Here is a 15,628-nt window from a genome sequence, read left to right as displayed (position 1 = left end):
ACTCTCTCAACCCTTCACACTTCTTAGACTTGCTTCCTGTCAACTATTATAAAAGCAAATAATAGAGAGTAAATATGGAATCAGGTAGGGAGAAGATGACAAAAGTATGCTTAAAATAATTTCTTAAAAAAGACTAATGCAGACCTAAACCTAGGAATAGAAGTAAAATATTTTTAAAAGATTGAAATAAATTTGTAGGAAACAGAACAGATTAAGGGAGAAGAAAAATGATAGTTAAAAGTCACTAAAAAGAGCAAGTAGAGAAAAAAAATTTTGTTTAAATTCTCCTAAAATCAGATTCATTTCAGTATATTATATATGAAGGGGGAAAAAGTACAAAAAAAAAATCACATCGACAGTAAGAGGAGTGTGGATAAAGTAAAACAAACAATCTAGGGAATTCCCTGGCCATCCAGTGGTTAGGACTCTGCGCTGCCACTGCAGGGGACACAGGTTTGATCCCTGGTCAGGGAACTAAGATCCCACAAGCAATCTGCCAGCGTGGCCAAAAAAATAAAAAATAAACAATCTATAATACATCCCTATATCTTTCTTTCTCTCTTTCTTTCTCTCTCTCTCTCCCTTTCTTTCTTTCTTTCTTTCTTTTTCTTTCTTTCTTTCTTTCTTCTTTCTTCCTTCCTTCCTTCCTTCATTCCTTCCTTCCATCAACAGTTGTGAATTTGTTAAAAAGAAAGAAAACAGCTAAAGACAGTTCAATTTCTGAATGAGTCTGATATTCCCAGGAAACGGGGTCCTACTGCACCCTGGAACCAAGGGGTACTCTGAAACTGCCTTGGGACATCTGGAGGCTCATGGCTCTCTCATGGCTTCTTAGCTACTTGTGGAAGCAAGTACAGTCAGCGTCCCTGGTCCCGCATCTGCGGATAGGGAGGACCGACTATCCCACGCCATTTTATATAAAGGACTTGAGCATCCATGGATTTAGGTATCTGCAGGCATCCTGGAACCAATCCCCCACACACCCCACCCCAGCGGATACCAAGGGGTGACTATATCTGACTTCTATAGCTGATCCAAGCATCACAACCTGGCCTCCAAAAACTTCTCCGAAGCTCTCCCCTCCCTCCTCTTCTTCCATACATCCTTATCAGAATAATAAATTATGTATCCAGTTAATAGATAACCTCCTGCACAAGATCACATAGGTAGGAAGTTGTAGAGCTGGAATACGAACCCAGCAATCTGAGACCAAAGCTTAAGTGCCAACTATTCAATTCTAGGCAGTCCTATAACTATGTTTAATACCTGTAACAGTACATTTTCCACACCTTATATAAGCCACCATTTCCACTTTTAGTCATTGGGGTTTTTTTTTCCATAATTCACAACCTTCTGTCAAATAAAATCAAAAGCAACTTTAATTTCATCTCGAAATACTTCCTGTTTCTTCATCTTCCTCTTCCTCTGCTCCTTTGAAACAAAAGCTGGTCCCTTGCTTTTCTTCTCTTTTATCTCTCTTTCTATTATAAAGGCAATGTGTATGCATTGTTGAAAAGCATACAAAATAAGAGGAAAATATCCCATCAAGTACAAACAACTAAAAATAAGACCCTGATAATGGTGTTATTCAAGTGCCTGAGTATAATTGTAGAGACTAGATGATTTCAAAATCTTTTCTCCAGAACATAATACTCATTTTTTTGAAGCAGTAATAAATGATTGTACTAGATCTACAACTAGAGTCACACATTCTTTTCTTTTTAATTAATTTTTATTGGGGTACGGTTGCTTTACAATGCTGTGTTAGCCTCCACTGCACAACAAAATGAATCAGCCATACACATACAGATATCCCCTCCCTTTTGGACTTCCCTCCCATTTAGGTCACCACAGTGCATTAGGTAGAGTTCCCTATGCTACACAGTATGTTCCCATCAGTTGTCTATTTTATACAAACTATCAATAATGTGTATGTGTAAATCCCAGTCTCCCAATTCCTCCCATCCCACCCCTTTCCTCCTTGGTATCCATACATTCGTTCTCTATGTCTGTAGAGTCACACTTTATTCATGGGACTGAAAACGAGCCATTCCAATTTGGTACTGCCATAGTTTACCTTGAAGTGATAATACTGTGTTTTCTCTTAACTTCATTTATAATCATCCCATCTCATTTTACCAAAAAACAGTTGCATTGGAATCTTGTTGATAATCATTCTTTACATATATCTAATCGAATAAAACAAAAATAGAGTAAGCATGGTTTCAATACTGATATGCTAAGTGGTGTCTAACGCCTTGGTGTTCTTCTCTTTTCCTAAATGTATATATTACTCATTGATACTTCTGAGCCACCCGTAGAGGAGGTAGTTTAAAAATCATTACCAACATAAATTTTCATCCACAGACTCTACCTTTTACTTTCTCATACCACCTCATTTAAAGTCTTTTGTGTTTAAAAGTATGTAATAGCCCTAAAGGAAGGTATTATGTGTTTCATCTGTTGCTCCAAAAGAAGTGAAAAACTAGACTATTAACCCGCTGTGTAATCCCTGCACAGACTACAACGCCTTTCAGTGGGAAGTCAGGCTCTGCCAAGAGCGGGAAGATTGCAGTTTAAACATTACAGGGTCAAGTTCAACATTTGTTCCATTCACAGAACTCCCACTGACATCAATGAGCGTTTTGTGCAGAGTAGAATTTCTTCCTCAGTTAGATGATTTCTGTAATGCCTTCTATTTTTCCAGAACGTATTCCACAAAGAATGTAATAAAGAAAATACATGTAGTACTTCTCTTTCTTTTTTTTTAGGTCTACACTTGATTTCAATAAAATGTCATCTACAAAAAAGCATTTTTCTTATAGTACATGATTTAAAAGGTAAATAAAACATTTTGCAGAGAATGGAAAGACTTTTAGATCATTCTAAACTCATCTGTTTGCAATTATATATATATATATATTTTTTTTTTTTTGCTTGCAATATAAAAATCACAACTGAATTCAGTCAGAAGGCTTTGAATCTCTGAAATTTCAAGCCCTATGATATATCACTGACTGATTTGGAACATGGAGTTCTTAAGATTATTAGACCAACGTATGTGGAACTAAATATCAATTCCACAAATATTCCTAGGTAAATAAAGGCTGATAAACAGGAAAAGTGAAGGCACTGAATTTTATATAATGGTTGGAAGGATAGGCAGTCTATATTAGTGAAGAGTTTGAACACACAATGTAATTTTTTGTTGATAAGTAAAACAGTAACATCAATGAAAATAAAGTATTTTAATAAATGTATATTAATAATTTATAATTAGCCCATTGCTTACATGACTTATAATTTTAAGGGACCTTTAAGGGAAAAGAAAATGTTAGAATATTAAAATATTAAATTTAAGGGAAAGAGAATATTAGATTTTCTTTCTTTGCATAGCTATAGGAATTATCTGTAACATTTCTATCAGTTTGGGAAATTACACATTAATTTACATTAGGAATGAATTTCACCATAATTTAAGGTCATCTTTGACTTTTAAGATTTAAAAAGAAAATTTGAAGCTTCTTATAGACACAGAAATCTGGTGTGTGTTTTGCTAAATCTTCAGAAATATTTTAAAACAGATTGGATTCCAAAAATCATTAGTATTCTATAAAAAGCTTTGGCATGACACATTCATACATCACATAAGGGAGATGCTCCTATTTTTCTGTTGCTCAGGAAAGTTTTTTAAAAGGCAATCTGGGGAAGAAGAAAACTGATAGAAAGTAAAAACAAAATAGGCACTCTGGCTTATGCAATGACACCCTCCCTGTTATCTCTAACTATCGCCCAATTGCAACATTTTAGAATGAATTTTAGTTTCTACAGAGGTTCCCTTCCTCCTACAAACTGTAACTATACCAAGCCTTTCAGAGAAACACGAGGTCACCCCAACTTACTAAAACTTATTAATGGTGTGCTCACCATTAATAAATGCAGTAAAAACTTCTGAGGAATTTAAACATGTATCAGATATCAACAGCATTTGTGGACCCAGTACTGGGCTGGGCTTTCACATGTGACATCTCATAAGGTAATTTAAAAGATACCAAGTTATGAAGTTTTAGGTTATTCTATAAGCTATATGGGAATTTCAGAAGGAATCAGTTGTTCCATGGTCTTAGGAATCAGAAAAGTCCCTGCTTATGAGTAACCATGATAAATAGACTGTCAATTCTTTTGTGGTATTTTGAGTTGAGGACTGTTCACCAGATGTGTGGGATGATGTGGCAGTTTTTAAATATGTCTGCAAATTCTTTGGCATTCCTCTAACCAAAAATGCAATCTATGAACTCTCTCCTTGAAAATGGGCTGGCTGCTTCTTCTGCTTCAACCATGAGAATACAGAGGAAATGACACTCATGAGAATTCCCAGGTGAGGGCATAAAAGGCAATGTGCTTCCACTTTGTTCACTGGAATACTGGCTTTTTTTTTTTTTTTTTTTTGAGGTACATGGGCCTCTCACTGTTGTGGCCTCTCCCGTTGCGGAGCACAGGCTCCAGACGTGCAGGCTCAGCGGCCATGGCTCACGGGCCCAGCCGCTCCGCAGCATGTGGGATCTTACCGAACCGCGGCACGAACCCGTGTCCCCTGCATCGGCAGGCGGACTCTCAACCACTGTACCACCAGGGAAGCCCAATACTGGCTTTTGAAAACATCAGCTACCAAGTAAATTCTCTGTCTGCCCTGAGACCATTAAGTGTGAGAAAGATCAAATTCACCCACATGGAGAGGCCCTATGACTACATATAGGAATTGAGAAAGAGAGGGCTGCCTGGCCAGTCTCAAGCTGTTCCAGCCTTTCTTGCCATTCTGCCCTGCCCTGCCCCTGCCTCTCACTCTCCATTCTGGTACAGCTCCTGCCATCAACACATGACAAACTGTGAGAGCCAGGACTGCCCAGACAAGCTCTTTCCCAAGCTTCCAACCCAGAGGAAATATGAGATACAATATGACGATTACTGCATTTAAGCCTGTGCATTTGGGGATGACACATTGCATAGCAATAGTAACCAAAACAGATACAATTTTTTTTTAGTTTAAAACAATTTTTTGTATTGAAAAATTTCAAAGACATTCTAGAGTAGAGAGACTATACAATAAACTTTCATGTACATTACCCAGATTCAATACATTAAAATTTTTGCCACATTTGCTTCATCTGTTCCCTTTTTTTTTTTTCTTTGCTGAAATATTGTAAACTGCATCCCAGACACTGTGTCATGTCAAGTGTCTTATGATGCTTTGGTATGAATACCTAAAAAAAAGACATTTTCTTACATAACCAATATGTCATTATCACACTTAACAAAATTAACAGTAATTCTCTGGCATCATCTAAAATCCAGATCATAATCAAATGTGCTGATGGCCTCAAAAATGTGTTTTTACAATTCTTAGAATAAGGATCCAAACAATGTCAACACACAGTATTTGGTTGCTGTGGCTCTTTGCCTCTTTTCTTCTAAAAGAGTCACTCCCTCTCCTCCCCTTTCCCTTCTGCCATTAACTAGTTGCAGAAACCAGATAAGTAGTCTGAGGAATGTTTGTTTTTTTGTGGTGTCCTTTAACTTGCTCCTTTATCCCCTGCAGTTCCTGTAAATGAACGTTGGATCAAAAGAATTGATTAGATTCAGAGTCAATTCCCCCCACCCCCAGGGACACCTGATAAGTGCTCTATGCTGTGCAATGCATCACATCAGGAGGCATGCAATATCTGCTTGTTCTACTTTTAGAGATTCTAAGATTGATCAGTCATGTGCAGAGGGCCTTATTATCCCTCACGGTAAAGTACTCATTCACCTTTCAACTAACAGTTTCATTCAATGGTGACTGTTGCCTGGGTCAAGTATTTCATCATTGCTACTGGGGTGTCACTGCTTCTAGGCCTTTTCAGTAGATAGTAGTAAGAAATATCTGTACCTGAAAAGGAAAAAATACTGATAGTAATATTTATAATTCAAATATGACATTGTAACAAGGTAATCCTGTAGGATTTTTTTTTTTTTTTACTTAGGTTCTTTGACTTTCTTTTTGTTTCTCTTACACTGAAAACTTTGTTCCTAATGTCAACATAGTTACTTATCTGCATTAATCTATAGTATATTTTAAATAGTTTCAAAATAATAATAGCAATATTGCCTCTACCAAGTAGATACAGAATACAGTTTGTGATTTCTTTGTACCTCTATTTCTTCTTAGAATATGTTCTGGTAAGGTGTGCCCTTGAAATAATTATTTTTCTTGTATCTTTTTAGTTGTGTCTTTTTGTGTTACTGACTTGATATTCAGTTCATTTGCTTCAATTCATTAATTTACTTTGGTTCAAGTTAGGTTTTTTTGTTTCAGTCTGTTTTGAATTTTTATAGATTGATTTAAATTTTAAAAATTTTCATTTTAGAATACATGAAACATTTATATACATTATATGATCAAACTATATAACAAGATTTATTCAGAGAAGTCGTTTCATTTCTTTTCCCACTACTCTGTTCATTCCTTTTTGAGATAGTCATTGTTAGGTTGGGTTTGAGTGTTACGTTTTTAAAAGATTTTCATTTATTTATGCTATTTTGAGAGACTATGAGGGATGGTGATTAGGCTTTAGGCTGAGTTACTATAGGAATTCTTAGGATCATGACAGCTGTAGATTGGGGAAGAATTAGTCTTCAGATGAAGTGGTCTTCATAAAAACAAGTCATTTTTGCCTTTCTCTCCTCACGGCTTCCCTATCAAAGCCTTTTTTAAGTGGAGAAGTAGTTCTCTGCCTCTCTTCTTAATGGTCATTTGCCACATCTGCTGAAATGTGCATTACTAAGTTAAAAGATTTCTTTTTCTTAATGGCTACAAAATAGAACTCATAATAGCATTCCATTTTACATGTATATGTTTGCAAGAGGAAAACTAGTGACATGATATACCAAAATACTAATGTTAATTGTGAGGAGTGACATTTCAGATGATCTATTTTCATTTTTATTTTTATCTATATTTCCTAATTTTCTATAGTAATGATTACATACTTGAATAATATTAAAGGGACATGTGCTTCCCATTATATAAAAAGATTTTAAAAACAGCTTAAAAATGACTACATAAATTATTGTTAGGTATAGAATTTTTGTTTGGGATGATGAAAAAGTTCTAGAAATGGATTGTGGTAATGTCTGCACAACATTGTGAATGTACTTAATACAGTGAATTGTACTCTTAAAAATGGTTAAAATGGGCTTCCCCGGTAGGCAGTGGTTAAGAATCCACCTGCCAGTGCAGAGGACACGGGTTTGAGCCCTGGTCCGGGAAGGTCCCACATGCCACGGAGCAACTAACCCCGTGTGTCACGACTACTGAGCCTGTGCTCTAGAGCCCACAAGCCACAACTACTGAACCGGTGCACCTACAGCCCGTGCTCCACAACAAGAGAAGCTACTGCAGTGAGAAGCCTGTGCACCTCAATGAAGAGTAGCCCCTGCTCGTCACAACTACAGAAAAGCTCCCACGCAGCAATGAAGACCCAATGCAGCAATAAATAAATAAATTAAAAAGAAGTTACTGATGATATATATATATATATTATTATTATTATTATTATTATTTTTTTTTTTTTTTTTGTGGTACGCGGGCCTCTCACTGTTGTGGCCTCTTCCGTTGCGGAGCACAGGCTCCGGACGCACGGGCTCAGCGGCCATGGCTCACGGGCCCCTGATGATATTTGAGTTAACAATTCAGTTGACAGGTCAGGCAGAAATGCTCACTATGTATGCATTTGAAAAAAAATGGTTAAAATGGTAAGTTTTATGATATGTATATTTTACTACAATAAAAAAAATAAAGCAGGGGCTTCCCTGGTGGCGCAGTGGTTGAGAGTCCGCCTGCCGATGCAGGAGACACGGGTTCGTGCCCCGGTCTGGGAAGATCCCACATGCCGCAGAGCGGCTGGGCCCGTGAGCCATGGCTGCTGAGCCTGCGCGTCCAGAGCCTGTGCTCCGCAAAATAAAGCAGGTAAAAAATTACTCCAGATGATCCCTAGTATTAAATTAAACTTACTAAATACCATGATCTTGCCTTACTTCAGTTATGTTCGGTAAACAGGTATCCAAAACATTATTACTTGCTTGGTGTCTAGGAATAATAAATATAAACATATTTACTGAGGGACTGAATAAGGATTTTACACACGATATGTCATTTAATATTCTCAAAAGTCCATGAGATAAGTACCATTATTATCTCCATTTTGAACGTGAAGTTAAGGCTCAGAAAGCTGAAGTCATTTGTAAAAGTCCACTCAGATAGTAAGTGGCAAAATCAAGGCTTGACTCGCGGTCTGTTTGACACCAAATCACTGCTCTTAACTACCAAGTTATAGCAGTTTGACTCTACTGGCTCTATATTGCCATATGGGACTTGCAACACAGCATCTTTGTGATTATAAAGTGTTTCAAAACTTTCCAGCTATGGGTTTACTTAAGAAGTCTCCCACATTTACTTTTAAGATTTTGTGTTTCTGCTATGTTTAAAATTGGTTAATTGAGCTTTCATGGAAATCATTGCCGTGATTATAATTATTTTTATAGTCATGTCAAATAATGATAATCATGGTACACTTACTCTATTTTAGCTAAAGAGAGAGTCAACAAGAAGGTACAATTTAGGATGCATCTTGAACACATTTTTCCAAGGTGGGGTCAGCAGCTTTCTGGAAATGCCAGAAGAAAAAAATCACATAATTATCTTTCTACACCCAGTACTTTCCGAGTCTCCAGGCTCTGGGGAGAGGACCAGGGTTCAGGTTAGGCCTGAATTTAAGACACACAGTCACAGATGGACCTAAAGATTATCATACTAAGTGAAATATGTCAGAAAGAGAAAGAAAAATACCTCATGATATCACTTATATGTAGAATCTAAAGACACAAATGAACATATCGATGAAACAGAAACAGACTCACAGATATAGAGAACAGACTTGTGGTTGCCAAGGGGGAGGGAGCATGGGGGAGAGAAGGATTAGGAGTTTGGGATTAGCAGATGCAAACTATTATATATAGCATGGACAAAAAACAAGGTCCTACTGTATAGCACAGGGAACTATATTCAACTATACTTCAATAAAATTAAAAAAAAAAAAAAGAAAGAAAGAAAGCTCACACATTTTCCTTCCAGCTTGGAAGCTTAAAGCGTATTTTGTTAGTATATTCCCAGGGCAGCGCACTGGTCCTAAGACCCACTCCCTACTTCTTCCTCATACTCCAAAATCATCAGAAGTGAGGTCTGGTTAAGAGTTGGTAGAATTTGGGGCCCCTCCTTTTTTTCTTTTTTTTTTTCAGGCGTGGCTTAGAGCTCCTGCAGGGATCCTGGAACCAATCCTTTCCTTTAGATGCCATTATGAATTTCAAATCTGAACACCAGTCCTGGATGGACTGTTAATAGCAGCACATTTCTTTGTGCCTTTGAACTGGCCCTTTAGACACTGAAGGCTCAACTTTGGAATGCAGTAAGCTACCTAGGGTTTGAAGTGCAGACGAACAGCCACAAAATGAAAAAATGTCTCTACAAGGAGCCAGCTTATAGCTTTGCATTGTATTGACTTAATTTTCCCCAATAAAATTTAATTTATTTGTTTAAAAGAAGAAATGCTGTTTCTAGAACTGTTGAGACAAATGTAAATTTAAGAGCACTATAAGCTCACTTCTGAAAGAAGTGTGAAAAGCAATTAAAAATTATCAATATTAACAAAACTTTTAGAATGAGGATGAGAAAGTAAGGTTCATTCCAAGAATTTGTCCAGTCATGCAGAACTGAAGTCTGAGCATGCAAGTAACTCAGTTAATCAGGGTCAAAAACGGAGACTGAAACAGGCCTTGGAGGTATGGAAAGAATACATAAAAATTGGATGAACATTCAGAAACCAAAATACCCAGAGAACTGACCTTTTTGAAGTCCAAAAGATCTGACATTGAGAATATTTTCCACACTCTTGGTTGACTCTATGGAATGTTCTTCACACAAATTTCTACTGCCCATAAATATGCCTCAGCCATTGTGCAGATGCCCAGCATTAGACATTCTCCTCTGAAAAGAAGAGGTGTCTCCCACTGAAGGGCATGCATGAGGAATGATGCATCAGTGTCCATTTTCCTTGTTCATAGAGGAAAGCTGTGGAATAGAGAATCCAAAACAGAGGATAACCCCCAAGTAACTCATACTTTAGTTTGAAATGTACTTGTTAATTGTAAATCACTCCCTATTTTATCCTTATTTACCAGGATTTCTCAACTTTAAGACTACTGACCTTTTGGAACTGAAACTCTTTGCTGTGGGTACCCTGTGCATTATGTGATGTTACCAGCATCCCTGGCTTCTATCACTAGATGCCAGTTGTGACAACCAAAAATGTCCCCTGGGGAGGCAAAATCAATCCCAGTTGAAAAGCACTGATTTACACCAGTATCAAAACTAGTTTGTGGGTTTCCCTGGTGGCGCAGTGGTTGAGAGTCCACCTGCCGATGCAGGGGACACGGGTTCGTGCCCTGGTCCGGGAAGATCCCACATGCCGCAGAGCAACTGGGCCCGTGAGCCATGGCCACTGGGCCTGCGAGCCATGGCCACTGGGCCTGTGCGTCCGGAGCCTGTGCTCCGCAATGGGAGAGGCCACAACAGTGAGAGGCCCGCGTACAGAAAAAAACAAAAAACTAGTTTGTTATTTCTGCTGGCACATACCAGCTAGATGGGAGGGAAAGTGGTATAAGAGACTACAAGAAGAAGCTGGCCCAGGAAAAAGAAAATTTATTGCAGATAATTTGCAGTGTAGATAATCAACATGTAATTTATGGAAATTAAATATAAGGCTGGGACCAACTTATTAGAACCAAGGTTCTCAACTGGTACACAGTGAATGATTAAGGTTGATATAAATACCAGACTTAGTTATAACCACCTTCCGGCCGCCAGACCCCAGCCACTGAAGATCAAATCAGTATTCCTTTTATAGAACTGAATTACTTGATACACATTGTGCAATGAGAGCTTGCTTGTTTTTCATTCATTGACAGCTGGTCTAGCAGAAGGGCTGCCAGATGCTTGGGTCATGCAACCAAATCTCAAAAAGCAGATTGGGCCTGAGAAGATATAGAGGTGATGAGAAGGGATTTTAAGAAAGAAGTAGTAATCACTTCTAACTTAAACATAAATTTGATGGTGTTGCTGACACATTTACGCAAAATATGGTTTAGTCTCTTTTACATGCCTTGTATATATTTTATGGACAAAATCTTATTTCTATCGGAAAGACTTAAGCAGGACGGTATATGAGTTAGTACTCTGAAGACCAGTACTACAAAATACAGGCTAAACCTCCTCAGGCTTCCTAATCACTACCTCCCCCAAGGATACCGCTCGACTGATTCTTAACAGTATAGATAACTTTTGCCTGTTTTTGTGATGTATTTAAGTGGAATAATATAATGTGTGTTATTTTGTGTCTGGCTTCTCTCACTCGACATTATTTTGTGAAATTCATCCAGGTTGTTGTGTGTAACTGTAATTTGTTTTTTGTGTTTTATTGGCTGCATTTGGGGCTTCTTTGCTGCACGTGGGCTTTTCTCTAGTTGCGGCAAGCAAGGGCTACTCTTCGTTGTGGTGTGAAGGCTTCTCATTGCGGTGGCTTCTCTTGTTGCGGTGCACGGGCTCTAGGTGTGTGGACTTCAGTAGTTGTGGCATTTGGGCTCAGTAGTTCTGGCTCACTGGCTCTAGAGCTCAGGCTCAGTAGTTGTGGCACACGGGCTTCGCTGCTCCGCGGCATGTGGGATCTTCCTGGACCAGGGCTCGAACCATGTCCCCTGCATTGACAGGCGGATCTTAACCACTGCACCGCCAGAGAAACCCTGTTCTTTTCATTGCTATGTATTATGTCAATGAGTTAATACACCACAATTAATTTCTCTACTGTTTGGTTGTTTCCAGTTTGGGATTATTAAAAATAGAGATTCTATGAACATAACACAGGCTAGAAAAGGTACATTTTTAAGGAGACTACATCTGTTAATGCATTTCTTCTTGTTCTTCCATTAGTCACACTGACTGGGTCCTGAACTCTGTTGTGTGTGAAGCATTTAACAAAATGTACAGATGTGTCTGTGGATTGGGAAAAAGTTTACTCAGTTGTACTTATATCAGGTTCAACAACCATACTCTTTGCATGTTCAGCAACAGATTTCTATCTACTTAATCACCTAGAGACAAAGCTAGGCTTAAGAGATATGTCTTAACATATCAAGGGGTGGATCCTTGAATCTGAGTGTATGCAACAATTTTAACAGCTAATTTAATGAAGACCTCTGAAAAAGGCATTTATTGTACACCTAACACAGTACCTGGCACAAGGAAAGCACATATTTATTGAATGAATGAATAGATGAATGGATGGATGCCAAAGTGGGACAAAGTCAACATGGTTAGTAAGAAAAAAATGTTACTTAAGAAAATTATCATATTAACAATGTAAAGTAGTTTGCCCAAGAAAGAGAGCCAGAAAATGGGTGAGCTGGGTTCTGAGCTCAGGCTGTCCAACTTCAAAGCATTTTACCTCTAAACCAGGTAAAATGATCAGAAAAGAAAGGCTAATAAGGATGAATATAAATTCCCAAATTTAAGAGGAAAAAATAAATTGTACAAGTGCAGAATTGTGTGCTGCTAAGAGCCACAGTTCATATAAGAGACCCGATGGCTTTGGTTGACCACAGTCTCAGCTGAGCCCACAATGTAATGCACTACTAAGAAAGTGACTGCTGTCTGAGGCTACATTAATCAACATAGAATATCCCATTCGAAGCAGTAAAAGTCCTGTTCAAACCAGCTCAGCACCTTTCATTTTTCTCTCCCTGGCCAAAGTCTTGGATAGGATGTGGTAAAAAGATTCAGCTCCTCGTCCCTGTGTTTCTGTGCTTTATTGTCACTGGAAACATGTAGGCTTCACTTCATACAGACAAGAAACCAAGAACAGATTTAAAAACTCCAATTTAACCATTCTGGATTATTCATCTTTTATTTCAGGTCCAATTCTTGTCCCCTGACTATTCCCCTTACGTGACATTTTGGATTGTCTCTTACTTCTGGTTCACACTTACATGGGAAGTGGCCATTGAATGTCTGTTTATAACTCACAGGCCCAAGCCAGCAAGGTTCACTCCCACAGCCAACCTAAAAATCCTGGCCTGGGTCAAGCCCTGTGCTGTACTAGTGTGGAAAGGGGACTTACTCTGTGATGGAACATTGTATTTAGTCACGGGAGTGTTGCAAAGACAGATATTGATAAGCAAGGATATAAGATAATCAAGATGATGAAATATCTAGAAACACCATACCACAACAGATCTTAGCCAAAAGACAAAAAAGGAAGTGTTATCCAAGGAAAAGCTGAAGAAACTGAAAGAGTTTTACTTGGACAAGAAAAGGCAATGATGTGCGGTGGGCATGTTTGTGTTCTGCATGTGAGCAGCTGTTATACAGAAAAGGGAATAGTCTTAATCTTATTCTATAAGTAGGAAATGCAAACGGGTGGAAGCTTTTAGGGGGCACTTTGGGTTAATGAGAGGAAGAACTTAACAATTAAGAGGTATCTATTGCAGTCATGTTTACACACTGAAGAGAAGGTATTGTCCTTTGAAAAATTCAGAGGGAGAGTGGCTTCAGGCCTGAGAGGAAAATGGAGTAAAAATAAAACAGGTAAGGAATCCAAAACATATTTGAGTCACTTTAAATCTCCAGAGGTTGGAGTGTTCTAGGGTCAATTTCTTGGAAGAGGTTGGTTTTCTAAGTATTTTGAAGAATAGAATGGAGATGAGGGACTTTCCTGGTGGCTCAGTGGTTAAGAATCCACCTGCCAATGCAGGGGACACAGGTTCGAGCTCTGGTCTGGGAAGATCCCACATGCCACGGAGCAACTAAGCCCACGAGCACAACTGCTGAAGCCCGCACACCTAGAGTCTGTGCTCCACAACAAGAGAAGCCACTGCAATGAGAAGCCCGTGCACCACAATGAAGAGTAGCCCCCGGTCACCACAACTACAGAAAGGCTGTGCACAGCAACGAAGACCCAGTGCAGCCAAAAATAAATAAATAATATAAATAAATTTATTTAAAAAATAATTTCTAAAAAAAATAAGAATGGAGATGATTTTCAGGGAAACAGTGGTAGACTGTTCAACACAATATAGCTGGGGTTGAGAGAAGAGAATATTGGGTGTAGTAAGGGGCTCTCTGACTAGAATTGAACAAGAAGTGTACAAAAGGTTGAAAGGATACAAAATTCAAGACAGTGGCAGAGCAACTGATAAGTCTTATTCTAGCTCTCAAGGTATTTATAAAACACTTTAGTTCACAGAATCCTAAAATTTCCTAAATGTTTATTTAAATATAAAATAAGATCTGCTTATCTGGGAAAGAATTATTATATTGCTTACAAAAATATACTGATGTGTTATTAAAACATCAGGTCATTGAATAATTTGTCAAAAAGTTTATGAGAATATTTATAGACCTGACTTCTGTAAAGAAAATATAGAGGACTTCCCTGGTGGTGCAGGGGTTAAGAATCCGCCTCCCAATGCAGGGGGCACGGGTTCAGTCCCTGGTCCGGGAAGATCCCACATGCCATGGAGCTACTAAGCCCGCGAGCCACAACTACTGAGCCCATGTACCACAGCTACTGAAGCCTGCGCACCACAACTACTGAAGCCCATGTGCCTAGAGCCCGTGCTCTGCAACAAGAGAAGCCACGGCAATGAGAAACCCGTGCACCGCAACGAAGAGTAGCCCCTGCTCGCCACAACTAGAGAAAGCCCGCATGCAGCAACGAAAACCCAATGAAGCCCAAAATAAATAAATTTATAAATAAATCGAATATCAAGATACTATGCTATAAGGACTTCCCTGGTGGTCCAGTGGTTAAGAATCGGTCTCGCAATGCAGGGGACTCCAGTTTGATCCCTGGTGAGGGAACTAAGATCCCACATGCCACCGAGCAATCAAGCCCTCACGCTGCAACTACTGAGCCTACATGCCACAACTAGACAGAAGCCAGTGCACCACAACAAAGAGCCCGCCTGCCGCAACAAAAGATCCTGCGTGCCACAACTAATACCGCACACAGCCAAAAAAGTAAAATAAATAAATAAATATTTTTTTAAAAAGATACTATGCTATAACATATGTTTCTTTATGTACAGCACATCTTTGGGAAAAGATACAAGGAATTGGTAGTAATTACCTCTAGGAGGGAGACCTAAAGAGCAGGTAGGTGTTGAGGTGGGAAGGAGAATCTTCATTCCATACCTTTTGAAACTACTTGAAATTTTATAACATATTACTTACTGAACTTGAAATTATTAATAAAATAGTAACCTTTTATTCCTGCTTAAATCAATATCAAAAGTTTGAAAGACTATATACATTTTCCTATCCATCTGACTGTTGGTTTTAATTTCCCTCCCTTTCCACATAATTTGGATCCTGTTTTAACATGTTCCTTTTGACAAGGAACATGGCTAAATAAAATCGCTATTTGATCTAACTTGTTATTTGAGGGCAAGCCCTTGAACCACACTTATCTTCTTTTCCTTGCTA

The sequence above is a fragment of the Globicephala melas genome, chromosome 3 (genome assembly GCF_963455315.2).
Source record: "Globicephala melas chromosome 3, mGloMel1.2, whole genome shotgun sequence".
In the NCBI taxonomy this organism is placed as follows: Eukaryota; Metazoa; Chordata; class Mammalia; order Artiodactyla; family Delphinidae; genus Globicephala; species Globicephala melas.
Note: the sequence above shows the minus strand (reverse complement) of the source record.